The sequence below is a fragment of the Megascapheus bottae genome, chromosome 7 (genome assembly GCF_031878675.1).
Source record: "Megascapheus bottae isolate mThoBot1 chromosome 7, mThoBot2.hap1, whole genome shotgun sequence".
Lineage (NCBI taxonomy): Eukaryota > Metazoa > Chordata > Mammalia > Rodentia > Geomyidae > Megascapheus > Megascapheus bottae.
In genome coordinates, this window is record NC_143515.1 from 30,538,579 (window position 1) to 30,558,207 (window position 19,629).

Sequence of the window (19,629 nt, forward strand, 5' to 3'; positions counted from 1 at the left end):
GTTTTATTGTTGTTGTTGTTTGTTTTGTTGGTTGTAGGGCTTGAACTCAGCCCAGGTGCTTTCCCAGAACTCTTCAGCTCAAGGTACCACTTGAGCCACAGAGCCCCTTCCGACTTTCTTGTGATTAATTGGAGATAAGAGTCTGACAGGCTTTCATGCCAGGGCTGGATTTGAACCACAATCTTCATTTCTCAGCCTCCTGAGTAGCTAGGATAACAGTTATGAGCCACCGACACCCAGCATTTTCTATCTTTTATTAATCTCATTTGCATGCATTTTTCCTCTGTTACGATGTAGTCTATCTACCTAACACCATATTATATACTCCTAAGACTTTATGTACAAAACTACTTTGAGTCAAGACCAAAATTATCCCATTATTCTTTTAGGTAAGTGTGCTTTTCTACTCTACAAATATTGAACAATGATCTTTAGTCACAGCCACCACTCCACAATACAAGGATGTCACACATCACCACACATGTAGCACAAGCTGACTACGGCTAAACTAGTCTTTACTGGGTTACACTGCTAAAAGAATCATCAAATTAACATTTTATTAAGATTCATGTTTGTCTTCCCAGAACGAAAGATACTGAACAACTGTATTTTCATAACAGAAGTACTTCCGTGAATATCTTTGCCTATTGAAAAGTCATTAATGAGTATTCTGATTCATTGTGAATACTTTTCACTGGACAACTGTTAATTACAATTATCCAGCAACATTTCATATACTTTTCCATTGAAAAACTACTGATTTCTCTGTATCAGGCATGTATTAGTATAAGTTGACAGGACATAAGTTCAGGAATATAAGAAAAACATGCAAAGCAAACAGAATAGCATACACCATGGTATGGATGTTTAACAAGATATTTTGTTCTTTAATTTTTTGTGTATTTTCAAATTTTATAACATATGTGTTAACCTTTATTACAATAAATATGCATATAACACTTAATTACATTCAGTGTAACATTAATTTGATAACATTAAAATTGGAGGCAGAAGGAAGACTAGGAAATTTCTTTTGTCTAAGATCTATCTAGCAAAATTTTCCTACTTCCTCCACCCAAATTTCCCCCACCAAAATTAGGGGAAAATATAAAGAAAACATGAAATTGATTTCTTCTCTGGCTATGAGTTCATGAAAGCAAACTTCCATTCTTGCTGAGAAAAATTACATACAATTTTTACGAGGAAAAGGAAAAAAAGTCTACTCTAAACATCAGAGTTCTGTGGGATAATAAGATCATTGAAAGCCACAATTACTTTTAAAAAATTAAAAGAGGGAGAGGAGAACATTATGGGGACATTATATGATCAGAGCTTTGTTTTGCTTTTCTCCCTTTGAAACTTTAATAGTTCGCAGTAGTGAAAACTTAAGGAACCCAGAAATAGGGCCAGGTACATTTCTGTGGCTACAAGACACAGAAATCTACAGAACTTTTGTAAATTTCATAGTTCTGAACAGTCAAATTTGGAGTCATTTCCAACAAGATAGGCAACACTTCAGAGATCAAGAGTGTGTCACTAAAAGAAACCTAGTTTGAGCAGGGCATGATGGCTCTTGCCTGTAATACTAGCTACTCAGGAGATGAAATCTGAAGATCAAGGTTCAAAACCAGCCTGGGCACAAAAGGACTTGAGATGCTTATCTCCAATTAAACTCTATAAAATGAGAAGTAGAGCTTGGCTCAAGGGTAGGGCCTTGAGCTGAAATGCTCAGGGACAACACCCAGGCCAAGTTCAAGCGACATGGCCCACAAAAAAAAAAAAAAAAGGAAAGAAAGAAAAAAAAAGAAAAGAAACCTAGTTTGGTTTTCTCTCACAATGCTGGAATGTTTTGTTTTAATGAATAGGGAAAGCTGTGAAGAAAGCTGTTGAAAAGCATTTTATAGCTCTGAGGAGATAGAAATGAGGGTTAAGGCATCTCTAAGGAGAAGATGCTCTACTTCTTCCTGAAAGGCTAGAAAAGAGCAGATGCAAAGTAGGAATAAATGGAGACATACAAATGCTGTGACTCAGCCTTGAGTGAACTCAATACCTGGTTAGAATGAGATAATCTGACTCATGAAAGGAACTCTCTCTTGAAGATGTTTACCATGTCAAGAAGCTCTACAATCTCTACCCAATGTATGACATTCAACTGAAATTGCATGCACAGGAAAAAAAAATAGACAAAGGGAACAAATTCATGCATGACTTAATTACTACTATAATACATTGGTATTTAAAAGTAACTGTGAAAAATAATGGAGAAGAGATGATGTCATCAGGAATTTGAGTTGAAAATCATATTAAAATTCACCTGCTATTCAAGGGCCTAATATCCAAAATATACTTAGAGCTCAAATAATTAAGTTTTCAAAAAATAAACCTTCAAAGAAACAACAAACAAACTTAAGTTCTAATGACTTCAAGAGAGACTTCTCAGAAGTGAAAATGGCCACTACATGAAATGTCCAACATTTATGGTCATAAAGAAAATGCATATCACTCAGCTTGACTTATATCTCATAATTATTTTTACCAGTCTTGCAACCAGAACTCAGAGCCTGAGCGCTGTCCTTGGGCTTTCTCAAGACTAGAGTTCTATCACTTGAACCATAGTACTACTTCTGACTTGTTGTATATATGCAGTACCGCGGAATCGAACCTGGGTCTTTGTGCATGCTAGGCAAGCACTCTACCACTAGGCAAAATTCCTGGCCCCCATCAATTTTTTTTTGAAGATGTAAGATGCATTTGTCAGCTTTCTGTCACTTTGACAAAATACTTAAGAAAATGATCTTGAAAGGAAGAAGGGTTTTGTTTCGCCTCCTGGTTTTAGAGGTTTCACCTCTGTTGCTTTGGGGCTTGTGGCAAGGCACACATTGATAGATCATCTGTTGTTTTGGGGCTTATGGCAAGGCACACATGCTAGATCAAAGCTATTCACTTTGTAGTGGACAGGAAGAGGGAGATAAAGAATCTCTATCCCCTTTAAAGGATCGCTCCCAGTGATCTTACTACCTTCTTCAAGACCACCCCACCAGTGGGTCAGCTGTTGTCTAGGTGGTAAATACAATGCTCACACTCAAAGTTGTAGTTGAGTTAGTTCAATACATATTTCTGATATGTTTATACTATTATTCATATATTATACCATATATACCAAGTATGTTGTGGAAGAAAGGAATAAGAAGTGACTAGGTAATAAAAATTGTCCTCTAAGCATTCACAACTTAATAGACCCAACAAAAATTTTAAACATGAAAATTTTAAAAAATGAGATTCCAACTCCCACCAGTTAGAAGCTCCATAAAACAAATATTGGCAACTGAAAGGCAACTCTATTACACTGTTGGTGGAAATGTCAGCTTGCTCAATCACTCTGGAAAGCAATATGGAGGTTGTTGAAAAAGCTGGCATAGAACTACCCTATGATCCAGAAATTCTACCCTTGGAGAGCTATCCAATAGAGAACAAATGGGGCTACATTAAAGCCACCAGGACAACCATGTTCCTTGTAGCCAGGATATGGAATCAACCTAGATGCCCCTCAATAGATGAAAGAATCAAGGAAAGTGTTGTATATACACAAAAGAAAGAACTATATTGTATTATACATGAGGAACTTGGAAAGAGTTATGTTAAGTTACATAAACCAGACTCAGAGAAACAAAGGTTGCATTATTTCTCTCATTTGTGGTAACAAAAATGTTCCTATAAATCTGTAAGTAAACACACTGGATGACATGGGAGTGTTACAAATGAACTAATATAAGTGTAAGAGGCTCTCTAAAGAGCTTAAATAGCATAATTCTTTGGCAAGACTAAGTCGAATCCCAACAAAATAAGTATCAGAAAATGGAGACTTTTAAGGAAGGGATGTCATGGTCCAGAAGAGAAGAGTAAACAAAAGAAGGGAAAAAGAAGGAAGATAATCCAGTCAAGAATCCATTGTTGACATCATCACATTTGTAAGGAATTGGAAAGACTTGGAAAAAGTCATATTAAGTGAAGTAAGCCAGACCCAAAGGAACATAGACTCAATGGTTTCCCTCATTTGTAGTAATTAGTACAAAACTTGGACTCTCCTAGAAGAGGATTACAATAGCACAAAAACCTACATACATAAGGCCATATAGGATGAGGCTAAATAAAAGGACCTCCAGGATATGGAAACAAAAGCTATATAATGTGTGATTTTTGTTCTTATTGTGCTATTACTTATCTCTTTTGTTGTCCCTTGGTTATTCTCATGTTATTACAGTATTTTATCTGGTGTATTGTATATATGTTTATTTGAAATAGAAAAGGGAAGGGGGGAAACAAGATGAGAGGAGGTGGTGGGAGGAGGGAAATGGGGACAAAAATATAAGAAAGGGTATCAATGTGTGTGAAGTAATGTACCTTCTATCTGGCGAATATAACTGTAACCTTTCTATTAATTACAATAAACAGATTCCACTGTCATATAGTACAAAATAAAGAAAAATGAGGGAAGGTGTAGGTAGAAGGGGGTAAAAATGTTGGGGGTAACAGAATCAAGATATATTGTATATATAAAGTGCTTTCATAAATAGAAAAAATCAGAACATATCCTACAAAATTAAGAAAAGGGAGGGGAGAGGTAGATTGGGAAGGACAGGTGAAAATGTTGAAAAAGGTGACATTGACCAAGATGCACAGTGTTCATAAACTGCTTCGGTGAATGGCAACTCCTTTGTACAACTAGTTGAAGATAAAGTATGATTTTTTTTTACAAAATAAATCGTTCAACTGAACATCTAACTCATGGGTACAACAACAAAACCATACTCACTGGAGAAAATAAAAAGTAAGAATTCATGAGCAAAGAGATGGGTATTTAAAAGTGATATATCATCATATACCACAAAATTGTGTCTTGGTCAATGGTGAGCCCCAGGTGCCATGTCAGTCTACACCATACTGTCCAGGACATTGAAGCCACCTGAGCCTAAATACAATCATTAATGTTAGCTAATGACAAAATCATCTTACAGTACATTTCTTAGGATGCATCCCATTATTATCTGAACATAAAATCGCTAGCTAAAGTGCAATGGGAAAAATACAGGAATGAGCATAATAGATATTTGTAACAAAGGGAAAAGGTCTTATATGCAGATTTAGGGTCTCAAAAGAGAGGGGTAAAAGATCTAAGTAGTCAGGGTAAATGTGAAAAACATGATATAAATTTTTTGAAGTACGATTTAAAACACTATTTCTTGGGGTATAATTGCATTGTAGCTCTCAAATGGTCTATTCGAATCTTACATAAGAAATGCCTGGAGCTATGCTATTAATCCTTGGCCAAACAAAAACAGAAGATACTACAATAATAATTAATGCGACTTTATGCTAACGTAAGTTTTCTAAAACATACCAAGAGAGGAGTTGCCATAGTTTCCAATAATACTTTTAAAAATGTATATACAAATGAGGATGAGTTGAGGATGAGTCAGAATCCTGGGTTCTGAAGATCAAGGTTCAAGCTTTCTCCAATTAACCCAGCAAAATATTAGATGGGCTGTATGTCTCAAGGTTTAGAGAACCAGGAGTGTGCAAGAAAGCCAAGCAAAAATCTGAGCCCCCAAACTCAAGCAACAGTACTAGTACGTATACATACACATACGAAAAGTAAATCTCAAATGAAAAATGTGGACCTGTTTTCATAATGTACTCAGCTCTGCTATTGAACCTGTGTGCAAAGCCTGGTTCAAACTGCATGTTCGGAAAACATTAAGAGACCCCTGATTTGAATGATTTCACTAAAATCAAATTTCTGTGTGGTGTGTGTGTGTGTGTGTGTGTGTGTGTGTGTGTGTGTGTGTGTGTATTTAAAGAGGGTCATTTGAATTCCTGAGTTTTACAGTTCAGCACATTACCACATGTTTACAAACGGTATACTACAGGTACAGTAATGCTTTTAATTCAAAATTTAGACACATGCTTCATGGAAAAATTATACTTCCTATCTACATAGACAGCCCATCTGTGAAATCAGATTTCCCTCAGGCCCATGACCTCGTGCTGAAGCACAGCCTTATGACTTAAGAAAGGACTCTGGAATGTGCACAGGTATTACAGGGCTCCTTTACATAGCAAGTTTTTTTTCATTCTTACAGCTTTGCCTTTTCTTCTATAAGCACATGTGTTTGTATGAGTCCCTTTCGTTAAAACAACCCAAAAAATTAGCGCACACTTCCTTAAGTAGCTGTATAAATCCCTAGCAGATGAAGACAGATGGACACATTAGAGTAAAATGACTAAAATCTAAAGACAGAGCAGGAAAAATAAAAAATTTCGTCACCCAGGAATTGGAAAGATGAATCTGACAAGTAACACACAGGTAAATGTTATGTTATATTTTCAAAATTATTCCTAATAACTCTTTCACATCTGTGTGCTTTAGCAGGAAAATGATGAGTAACAAAAGAGTATCTTTTCCTTTATCATGGTAGTCAAAGAAAATTTGAATGCAGACTTTTCCCTTCTTGCTCCTGACTCCTTTACTCTTTGCTTAATGCCAAATACACACATTTCTGTTTGTATTCATCTGAGCTCAATTCCAGTTTGTGTAAGTAAAAAATACTCAGTCTCCCATTTCTTTTCCCTAATATGGTGTGTGAATATAGGAAGGAAATTACGAAGTCTTCAGGGCTGTAAATCTGTTGAAAAAGAAACTTTCAGATGGGCATAAGTGTCAGATTTCCTGACTGGGCTCAGCTGCTAAGCTTAGGTGGACACTCCCTCTGGTGGTGACCATAGACAAATAACTGGCTACAGACTGTACTGAAGGATCTAAGCATGCAACTGAACTCTTGCCTTGGGTCTCAAGAAGAGAACTTATCAGAGTATGTCTAAATGACATAGTAAGGGGAAAAATATAAAACCTTTTCCTGATTATTTCTTTTTTTATATATTTTATTGTAATTAACAGAAAGGTTACATTATATTCACCAGACAAAAGGTGCATTACTTCACAAACATTGATACCCTTTCTCATGTCTTGGTCCCCATTTCCCTACCCCCATACCCACCTCTCATCTTGTTCCCCCCTTCCCTAACCTGATTATTTCTTTACTCGATTCAACTTTTGAAATGAAATAATGACATGTCCAAGATCAAAACAAGTAGATATTTTTGTGCATCTGTTCGACAGTCACCATTTTATGGCTGATTTCACTATGAGCATTAAATGCAGTAATTATAAATGTATGGACTTGGGAAAGACTGACTTTTTACTGTAGTTATTTCTCTTTTTGCAGACATATGAGTGATACATGTATGCTTCATTAACTTCAAAATTACATTGAAACATGTATTTGTACATTGCTTAAGAAAATATTTTTTATATGTTGTAGTTTTGAATAAGACAAATTTTCTGTCAGTCATGGGGCTTGAACTCTGGGCCTGGGTGCTATCCCTGAGCTCTTCAGTTCAAGGCCACTGCCCTACCACTTAAGCCACAGTGCCACTTCCAGTATTCTAGTGGTTAATTGCAGATAAGAGTCTCAGGGACTTTAGTGCCTGGGCTGGCAATGAATTCTGATCCTCAGCTCTCAGCCTCCTGATTAGGTAGGATTACAGGCATGAGCCACCGCAGCTGGCAATAAGACATTTTTTTAAATTCTCAGTTATGTATATTAACTTGTGTTGAAGTGGTAACCATAGTCGGACAGTTGCAAGCAAAACAAATCTGGATCCCAAATTTGGTAAGCAGGAAGATATCACTGGATATCTTCCAAACAAACATGAAAACTTGACATTCTGGTGCTCTTGGGCTGGAATAGTTAAGTACAGATAATTATTTCCCAATTCTTCCCTGATCTGACAAATATACCACCATGTTTCACACCCCACACTCTATGGAAGTCCTATTTTATCACAAAGACCTTGAAGTATCCGGCCAAGAATAGGACAACCATCATTTTCTTTAGTGTTCTGATTCACCCTGGTTTTACTCAGCTAAGTCTCTTGGTGCAGGTTCTCTGTGTGCTGTCACTTTGTTGGATGAAATTCTCAATGTGTAAAACGATCAACACAAATTAAATAACCTCTTCTTCAAAGGCTCCCCCCACCTCCTTGTCATGGACAGTGTCTGTGATAGAACCAACCAGCTTCAGGCAATCTGAAAATAATCTGTTAGGCTTTGTGTTCAGAAAAGGTAGTGAGACTAAGCCCTTTAAAACATGTTATGAAAGAAATTATACACATTTTGCTGGTAGGAACTTAAAAATACCAATTTTTACAGAAATGAAACACACAAGGAAATTGCTTGCTATGCCCCAGTTACCTGTCTTATAAAAAAAATCACCAAAGCTCCTCACCACTGCGACTTTTCACCTGCCGTCCTCCTCTGCATGCTTTCATAGCCTTTGTCCTTTAAGATCTGATTGAAATGTTACAATCTCTATATAGCTTTCAACTCCTATAAACAGAGTGAATCTGTCTGCCACACTGTTTCTTCATTCACCTGGGCTTTCGCTGTTATTATTTAACCCCTTCTTAGGTAGAGAATTGTTGCTTTATCCAGCTGTTGAGGTAATCTGTGCTTCGATAGAAACTTCCACGTTTCATAACTCTTCACGGAGAGTGCCTGATCAACTTTTGAATAAATGCTACTTTCTACACAATGACAGTTCAGACATGCTTTCCTCTGGGACTTCTGAAATAATTTAATGAGGTTATATGAAATACATTAGGTTCTCTTAGCAGGCTTTTCTTTGAAAAGAGAGAAAATAGCATGAGAATGCAAGACTTGAAAAAAAAACCCTGGGTTAAGCTGCGTGAAGTCACCAACATTATACTGTTTTGGTCTTATCAAAAAATGGTAATTTGATGTCCTTCAACATATATGCAAAGGTAAAAATATACTTGAGTGTTTTTCTGACATTTTTATGCCTGAATATTTTGACACTAGCATTTGTTAAATCATGTTTTATAAATATGTTCACATTAACAAGCTCAGGTCTATGCCAAAGTATTGATTAGAATTTGACAGGAGATAATGAACAAAGACTTTGGAAGATTATTCTCATCCAGAAAACTGGCAAAAAAATATCCACATCAGCTTTATTTAGAATTCTACAGATAAAATAATTGTTGCAGCAGCCCAATGATTGAACATTTATTTAAGAAAAAATGGCAGAAACCCAGGAAGAACTGTGAGCTTTGTGGTTGTTTGCCCAATTTTGATCCCTCATTCTCTAGTTCTGAAGAAGCCTTGAAAGTCAACCTTCTGGCATCCTCCTTGTGATACAAATTGAAGTTGGAATTCATTCAATGCTTCTTTCTCAGAGAACTGTCATTATTTGACTTGTCTAGTCATTCTCTACAAGATGCCAGAGCATCTTTATTTGACTTGGCTCAGAACTCACTTGATGTGAAAACTCTTTCCTCTGGATGCATTTGTAGCAAACAATTTTGTTAATTATCTAACTTCATAGCTGCCTGAGGTGGTAGATAACTGTTGGGGCAAAAAAGGAGCTAATCTAAAATTTTCAAAGGAAAAACTGCGATAGGAGATGTCCTTTGTGGCTTTGAAAATCAAAGCTCTGACAATTCCTAGAATCTATTGGCCACACACATGTACAGAGATCTGAGCTTAGTAAGGAAAGATATGAGAAGGACAGGGTCCTTTCTGTGTAGTTGTGAGGAAAGTAAAATCCAAAATGGAGGATAGGTCAGAATTGTCAGCAATGTGACTGAGTGCTGAAGGCATGTCCCATTAAGCACACAAAGTCACCTAGCAAAATCAGACGATGTATTGGTTCCAGGTGTTTAAGATCTCTCTCTCTCTCTCTCTCTGATCATTAATTACCACTGGACAAGCGAAGCAAAGATTTCAGTGGTCCTACATGAAAAAGACTATAGGCTGAAGAGAAATAATTCAGCTAAGTCAGTAAAAAACAAACCACAGAATGCAAGAATAAACCCTGGTAAGAAGAAAGATCCAGTATCATAAGTTGCCAGATATGGTTCACGGTTTGAAAAATATATGACAAATATTAGGATGTAAACAGGACAACCCATACATTGAAAATCAACCAGTAGAAACTGTACTAAGAGAAGACAAGACAACGACATTCTTAGACAAGGATTTTAAATATGCTCAAAGATTAAAACAAAATCATCTTCAAAGAACTAAAGGGGAATATGAAAATGATAACTGACCACATCAGAATATCAGCAAACAAAAATTGTTTAAGGAATCTAATAAAATCTTGTGTTGTAAAGTATGATAAATAGAACGAAAAGTTCACTATGGTTGCTCAATAGCAAATGTCAGCAATTACTGGATAATTCAATGACTCTGAGATCAACTGATACTAGCAATCTACAGAGCAGGAAGAAAAAAAATTTCAGTCTGAACAAAAGAAACTCAGAGATTTGCCCTCAATACCACCAGCATAACACAGGAATTCCAAGAAAGAAAAGAAAGCAGAAAAAAAGGAATATTGAAGCAATGGCCACAAAAAAATCCCTCAAGTCAGCCAGTTGCCAGTGGCTCACATCTGTAATTCTAGTTGCTCAGTAGGCTTAAGACCTGAAGTTCAAGGTTCAAAGTAGACTGACAGGAAAGCCTGAGTCAGAAGTAGAGCTGTAACTCAACAGGTAGAGCTATCGACTTGAGTGAAAAAAAAAACTAAAGAATAGTGTCTGGGTGCTGAATTTAAGTTCCAGTACTGGTATACACACACACACACATGCACGCACGCACACACGCGCACTTTTAAATCACCGAGAAGCATTAATATGTATATTTCTTAATATATACTGGGTAAACACAAAGACAAACACTTTAGTACACTCTACTTGAGCAGTTAACAAAGAATGTAAAAGGTTAACATAGAATAAGGCACATTAATTCCATTCATATACAATATAATATATAAATGTATATACATGTATATATATTATACTTCAAAGGATATTGAAAACAAATGTTCAGACAAAAGTTTGCAATAAATGTTTATAACATTGCTCATCACAGTGAAGTATAAGCACCCGTAATGTTTTATGGATTTAGAAAAATGAATAAACAATGGAATATTACTCAAACATAAAAAGCCACAAAAAAGAAGTGAAGAGAGAAAGAAAAGAACAGATGCTGATTCAATGTAAATAAATGAAATGTGCCTGATAGTAGTCATCATGGTTTGAATGGGGTGGGAAAGATAGGAAGTTTCCTTTACGATTAATAAAATATTCTAGAATTAGACATGGAGATATTTACACAGTCATTAGGATGTACCAACAATATTCGATTTTACACTTTAAGGGGGTAAAATTTTCTGTTTCAGTTAAAAAATGAGAAATGAGTATCACAATATATTTCAGGCAAGATTCCAAGCACTTAACTTTTTGTCGGAGTAACTGTGGTATGAAGCATCTGGTTTTGTTCTGTTTGTGCAAGTATGAGACAGAATTTAGAGTCTCATACTGTCACTTTGCTTTTTCTTCTCACACATTGTACTCTACCACTTGGGCCGTGCCTCTAGCCAGATTTTTGGAGACGCTGTCTCAAAGACAATGCTTGAGTTATCTTTGATTTTTGATTCTCAGATCTCAGGCTCTAGAGTAGAGTCACGCATGGGCCTCAAATGCCCTGCTGCCTGGGTTTTTACTTGTGGGTTTGCTGTGCCCGCATGCTGTCCATTGAATAGATGTGTGTCCTTATTTCACACATTCCTCAGAGGATTTCCAGAGGCATTCAGAAAGACGTATAGGTAGTTTTCCACAAGCTTTAGAAGAATAGAAGCAAGGGGAACCTTAAGTGGTTTTTTTCAGCACTCAGCCTACATCATCCTCTGGAAGTCTCTCATAGAATGTTACTTTGGTGAAGGGAAAATAGAAGCTACTCTTTTCATCATTCAAAATGCAGTGAGAATGGAATGAAGAGGAAATCCACTTCTATACTTCTGGGCTTCTTAGCTGAAGGCTAGTGCTCTACCTGTTGAGTCACAGTTGCACTTTTGGATTTTTCTGTGATTCATTAGAGATAAGAGTTTCATGGACTTTCCTGCCCAAGTTGGCTCCTAACCACAATCCTCAGATCTCCAACTCCAGAGTAGCAAGGGTTATAGACATGAGCCACTGGTGCCTGGCTCCAGTGAAAATCTGGAATTATGATAACCCTCACTTACCTTTCTACAAGACATCATTTCAGCAAAAAGGTGAAGAGAAGCTGGTAGCTGTCCTTGGGGAATAAGCTGTATTTTGCCACTTGGAAGAAATAAGACCAATCTGTACAACAAAACTGATCTACTTCTTCGTGTGATTTGCTATTGCTGTCATGGCTTGGTAATTCGTGTTGTTTAGACAGGTTTGAAGATATCCCTGAAAGCATAAGAAAGGTAGTTACTGCTAGGACACTGGACCTATGTCCAGAGCCATAGGGAAAGGCAGTTTCCAGCTAGGAAGAGAGGGTGAGAATGAGATGAAGAACCAACCACACCAGACAACCAGAATGTTCTGCTGTTTTTTATTCACTATACAGAATCTCGTATGCAAGTTTTCCATGACCTAAAGATAAATCATTAAACATAAAGCCATGGTCTGCTGAGTTTTTCAAAGGGAGATTTGGAAAGCAGGATGTTTGCCCTCTCCATAATAGAAAAAGAAGAAATCAGTAAGTTTTCCCTCAACTGCTTCCATTTCCAAACCAGGAAGAAGTGCACAGGAGGCAGGAGAACGAGTAGCAGATCTGCCTTTGCCGTGAAGATGTTCGGCCTCCAGTATAGGTACTGCAAATTCAGTGCATCATTTTACTAAAGAAAGCAGTGAGTTTCCCTACAGGAAATTCAAAGGTAACGGAAATTCAAAACTCTTTAGATACATGCTAATCTCAGAAAATGAAAATGTTCCTTTGAGAAGAAAAAAATAAAACATTTTATAACACTCTTGATTTCTTTCTTCCTCCCCCCACACATATGCTTAAACAACTACCATATTTAGATTCTAATCTTGTTGCTAATACTGAAATGCAATCCGCATTACATGATGTCTCAATCCACCACTGTCACAATGCAGTACATTGTGCTTGGCTTTCTTCATGACCCTGGATCAATATCCAGTTTTAGCGTTCACACTGATTTGGTCTACCTCTTTCTCCTTTCTAGAACGAAGGCTCTCTCAAGCAGATTCTTTTTTTTATCTCCTTCATTGCTTTGTCCATTGTTCCAAGCATATAGTAGGTACTCAATAAACAAGTTGTAGAGTAAACAAAAAAACTCTAAATTTTCAGAGTGACATTAATGTGATGGCCATGGAAGGTCACTTAGTCCCTTCTAGAGGCTCTGGAACATTACCTGACTTGTTTCCGTGCCATATTAACCCAGACATTGTTTTTAAAGAGTGGACATGAATTTGCCCATGAGACTGCCTATGTGACCGAAATGCTTTCTTCTATTAAAAGAAAAATAAAAACAAAAAGCAGGGGAAAAAAAAACTTTGATTCTCCCAAGGAAGCAACATTGAGACTTTTCCCACTTTTTAACATTCCTATGTTATATCAAAGGATCTAGGAATGTTATCACAGGCATTATAACTGAAAGGTCCAAGTTTTGACCTAATAAATATATAGATCCATGTATGGGTTAACATTCATTTTAGGCTTCAGATATGCAATAAGATAATATTATGAATAATAAGATAATAAGATGAATGATAATGAATATGGTTGAGGGAGTTTCTTTGCATGTATTAGAATTATTGAAGAAATGACTGTGGAATCCAGGAAAGTGGGGGAAAGATTTTCACACATTGTATACATGTGTAAGAATGTCATAGTAAAACTTCCCTACTGTAATTAATATATGCTAATGAAAAATTATGATAACTAACTAATTTAATTATATGGCTGCCAAAATTAAGATTTCCTCCTTCATTTTGCCCAGTAAAGAGAGTCAGCATCGTTTTTCTCCCAAAGGACTTCTAGACCAAAACCATGAAGAAAATACAGTCTGGAAAGAGACACTTAAAATTCTGTCTAAATGGCAACATGAATATCTATGCATGGCATAAATGACAATGCTGAATTATTTTAATATATCCCATAGGAAGATGCTTCCTCCACATTGAATAGTTTGGGATCAAAATACATGACTTCATGTCATAATAGTCAAATGTTCTCTTCATTAGGAAAATGCTAATCATTGCCCCAAATGTTGAAGCAAGCATGGATGGAGAAAGTTACAGAGAAAAAGAATTTGAACTCCTGCTAGGATTCTGTGCTATAGATGAAACATAGTGACACAGAAATCCACAGAAGCACGTTAGATGGGAATTCAGACGTGAGAATGCTACAAGGGAAGATGAAAGCGCCTACCTTCCACCATCACAGCACTAACCATCTGCTGCACTTTAGAAGGTGCCCTTTAGGACTTTTCTCATTCCAAATCAAATGAACACCCGCGTGGAAAATAGAAAAGACTGTGACAGCTGAGGAAAGAGGAGGGTATCCAGTCGGTATCATCTGTTGTCAAAGAAGCGATTTGAAAGGTAATCAGACATGAAGCCAAGCGGATGGAAAAGCTGCGATATTACAGGTTTAATTTGATTGCAATTTATTGTACATTATCAAGAAGATAAAGTGTTGGTCTTACAATATGTGATACAGTAGCAACAACATAGTGTGAAAGATTAAAACAGCCATGTGTGTGTGTGTGTGTGTGTGTGAGAGAGAGAGAGAGAGAGAGAGAGAGAGAGAGAGAGAGAGAGAGAGAGAGAGAGAGGGGTGGGGGTAGGACAAGAAGGCAAGGATTGTGTGGGCAAGAAAACTCTTTTTGTTGAACTCTGTAACCAAATATAAAATTAGATCCCCTAAACTGTACTTAGTTCATTGCCACAAGAAGAAATGATAAAAAGCTCTCTCCAAGAAAACATGAAACAAATCACATAATTCTCCTCATCTCTGCTTAGCGTTTATCTTACATGTTCCTTTTGAGGAATTCAAGATATATTTAGCGATGCTTGGAAACTTATATAATTAGCAGAAGATCTTGCACTTTTGTTTTTAGTGCCTGACTGCACAACCAGGTTTTCTTTTCTTTCTTAAAATAAGTATTATTGTTTTATATTACTGTTACAAAAATAATCCATGTGTTTTAGTCTGCTCCAGCTGCCGTAAAAATGAAAGCCCCAAATGGGGTGAATTAAACAACAGAAATTTATTTTCTCACAGTCTAGGGACTATAAAGTTCAAGATTCTAGCAGGGTTGGAGTTTTTCTTTTTTTTTTATTTCTTTTTTAATTAATTTTTTATTGTAATTAGTAAAAGGGTTACATGATATTTACCAGATAGAAGGTGCATTAATTCACATACATTGATACCCTTTCACATGTCTTGGTACCCATTTCCCTCCCCCCCCACACCCCCCACCCGTCTTGGTTTTCCCCCCTTCCCTATCAAATTTCAAATATCCAAATACAAATAAATTCAATATATCAGATAACAAAGTGAGATACTATACCAATATGAGATAACCAGGGCCAGCAAAGGAGATGAGAGACAACATAGTATATTAAGGACAACAATCATTCATTATATGGCTTTTATTTCAATATCCTGGAGGTCCTTTCAATTAGCTTCACATTATATGGCCTTATGTATGAAGATTGGAGTTTTTCTTTTATTGTAGGTGATATTCATTTGTTTTTGAACAGTGTCACCTTTTCCCTTGTTTTCTCCCAGGTATTCCCTCCTAACCCTCCACCCCAATAAGTTGTGTAGCTCATTTACAACACAGTGATTATCATGGCTATAGCCATTCACCCTTTGTCCCACTATTTCTGTATCCCCCTTTAAACTCCCCAAACCAGATAAACTTGTATACAAGACAGAAGATACACAAATCAAAACAGCCATGAAGATGAGAAAAAAAGCAAAATAACAAAACAGAAACCTGTTCCCATTTCTTGGAGTTCATTAAATTAACATTGTTTTATGTGATCCTATGCAGAATCTAGTTATTGAGATTTTGTGATCTTCTCCTAAGAATATGATCCTTTGGTCTCACTGTGTGAATGTTGAGATTCCAGTATAATTGATCATGATTCTGTGTATTTCTTTGTCCTTTACCATACACTATGTTTTCTTGTAGATTCAAAAACACAATCTCATAACAACAAATGAGGGAAACCATGCACCCTATGTTTCCTTGGGTGTGACTTACTTTAGTATCGTTTTTTCCATGTCTTTCCATTTCCTTACAAATGGTGCAATATCATTCTTTCTTCCTAATGGAAACATAGAATTCCATTGTGCATATATACAACATTTACAGGATCCATTCAACCACTGAGGGGAATCTGGGTTGATTTCTTCTCTTGGCTATGGTAAACAATGCTGCAATGAACATGGTTGATTGGGAATTTCAAGGTTGAATTACTGCTTTCTTCCTGACATTCAAAGAGTCACCTTCTCATTGTATCCTTAGATGACAGATAAAGGGAATGAGCTCCTTTGTTTGCTCTCCTTGATCTTCTCATCAATCTCCATGGATAAAGGCTTCATTCATATGACTCCATTTTTCCTGAATTATTTCTTCAGAGTTTACAACTTCAAATATGGTAACATTGTAAGTTAAATTTTTACCATATAAATCTAGGGCAAAGTAAGCACAAAATTTCACCTATAAGACCATGTTCATTACAGAAAAATCTAGAAAACACCAATAATCCAAATGACAAAGAAAAAGATTAACTATAATTTCAGTAGTTGCCTATGAGTAGCATCAATGTTCTGAGACATTTATTTTAGGGTTTGTTTAGCCTATACATGAATAAAAAATACTTTCACAATATTAAAGTTAAGGTACTGATTTCCAAATGCTTATTTCACTTAGTATAATTGAGAATTTTATGACAAGGGAAATAAGAAAAAATAATTAGTTTTAAACATTTACCAATGGGAGAAAACTATCATTGATCACCAATATTTGAGTGTGCTGCACTCACAAGAACTTTCTCCCACCCCCTCTCTCTCCATCTCTCTCCTTAGATCCTCTTTAAAAGGTTTCCACTTGGTTAATAAAACCTTCACCCTTTTGATTAATTCAAAATCAACTGATTAGAGACTTCAATTACTGGGCAAAATCCATTCATAGCTATACCCAGATTAGTCTTCGATTAATTACAAGAAAGCATGTGTTTTCTCAAAATATGTATTAAAAGATTAACTCAAGCTAAATCATCGATCTAAAAGTGAAATAATATGAAGCTATAAGATACTTTGAAGACAGGTGAAATAAAGGTTTTTGGCCCAAAATTAGGCAATAAAATTCTACATGATCCAGAAAGCTAAAACCAAAGAAGTCAAAATTAAAATACTGGTTTTGCTACAAAATAAGAACTAGGTACAATGGTGCCTTATTTCAAAGGAAGAGATAGGAAAATTGAAACCAGTATTGCCGGGGCCAACCGGCAGCACACCAGGGTTCGCAGATTGGGGTTCCTGAAATAGGGGGCAAGGACTAGGAAGAAATAGAAGAGAGACAGACACACCGGGTCCGGGATGTCCGCAGTCCAGGTAAAGACTGCCGCGTTTATTTTTCACTCCCGCTTCTTCCCTCCTCCAGACCCAGGGAACCTCCAGGTGTTACATTCATATGGTAATTCTCAGGTCATTTACATAGAATAGGGCCAGAAAACAATAAGACAATAAAGCCATCGTCTGATGCAAGTCAAGGTACAGTTTGATTCCACTCTGGCTCCCAACACAGTATGAATAATATGGCAGCAAGACTCCATCTCAAATAGCAATCTGGGTACTGTTGCATGAACACAGTCCTAGCCACTTGGGAAGAGAGGTAGGGAGGACTGTGGTGTATTGAGAAAAAAATGTATCAGTCACATATATTTTCTTGTATTACACAATATATTACACAATATTGATTGACTAGCAACTTGTCAAATCTCAAGTTTTACTTTATTTTGCTTGAAAACATTGTTTTATTCGTTTTCCTACTCTTGCATTTTACTATAAGCAGGAAAGGATAACCAGGCCACACTTCCAACAGTTTGCCTAGAAAGCTACTGGGTAAGTACCTAAGTTCATCAATTACAAGTTCTATTTCATAAACATGATAACAAAATTATTTTCTATTTCCAAACAAGACACTTTAACAAATGTCATGAGAAAGGGTATCAATGTTTGTGAAGTTATGCACCTTCTATCTGGTGAATAGAATGTAACCCTTCTATTAATCACAATAAAATTATTTAATAAAAAACATACTCACTACCTTATTATATAACTGTATTCCCTCTGTATATCAACCTACAAAAAAAACTTCAAGACAAAAATCTGTCCATAAATTTTTCTAATAGCCCTATTCAAATTTGCCAAAAACTGGACACAATGAATGGATAAGCACACTTTGAGTAACCCATACTATGAAATGCTGCTCAACAATAAAATGAACTGGGCTGTAAATAAATACAATTACTTCAAGGAATAACAGTAATATTAAAGAAAGCAATCGTAAAGATTGTGTGTTATGTGAGTCCACTTATGTGACCACCTTTAAAACAAACAAGCAATCTTGGTTGCCAGTAAGAGAAAACAAGCGTACAAACATAAAAGGTATGCCATGAGGAAAGTTTCTGTTGTTATTTTGATCAGTGATACAGCTATTCTGTATCTTAGATGTAGTGGTAGTTTCAGAACTCCATCTACATGTAATGTTTCATAGAACATTACACATAAAAAAAGTCAATTTTACAGGATAACATTTTTTTAAGTAAAAGAAAACTGTCAACGTCTTCAAAAGAACTTAATCTCTCTTGGCCAAAAGTTCTAAGCCTACTCTAAAGAAACTTTGCTATACAACACCAAATTGCCCCAATCGCTCAACCATAAGTATTTATTACATACAAACACCTGTGAGACTCAGATTCACTCAACCTCTGACAGATTCCACCTTGCTGCACTGTAACCTTTCCAAGTTATAACAAAAAATTAATATCACAGTCATATGCCCAAGAAAGTGCAAGCTGCACATCCAAGCATCCCCAGACATTCCTCTGCTTGATATGCAATAAGGCAGGCAGGTGCATTGAAAGTGAAATAAACAAAAGCTTTACTTAAAGGGACCGTTTCAAATACCCTTAAGCACAAACCCAGCTCTGAAACTCCAGACCAAACATCTCCATTTTTGTATAGGAATAAAAACACTGCTCCAACTCCTGTAACATGGGATATCCTGTTTGTTATGGATGTTAAATCCAAAGCACCAGAATCAGGACAGATGGAAGGAGAAAAATGGGTGGAATGTCACTGATCGAGATACATTGTACTCATATACTGACACGTTGAATCGAAATGCAGTTTTTAGAATAATTTCAACACCATAATGTAAAAAATTTTAAGAATCCGAAAAAGAAATAGATGACACAAGAATGAGTTTTAAACAGCTTCCTCAGTAACTTTTAAACCAAAACACTTGCTTCTGATACAGGATTGCTATTCAATTTGTCTTGGCATTGTATGGCCTACAATATTCCTTTATTTTAGATCAAAATAAGTAGGTTATATATGTATCTCTTCCTTTTCTTTCTTTTGCTGCTCTTTTGCTCATCCTTGACTCTTAAACACTCTAAACTCCCAAA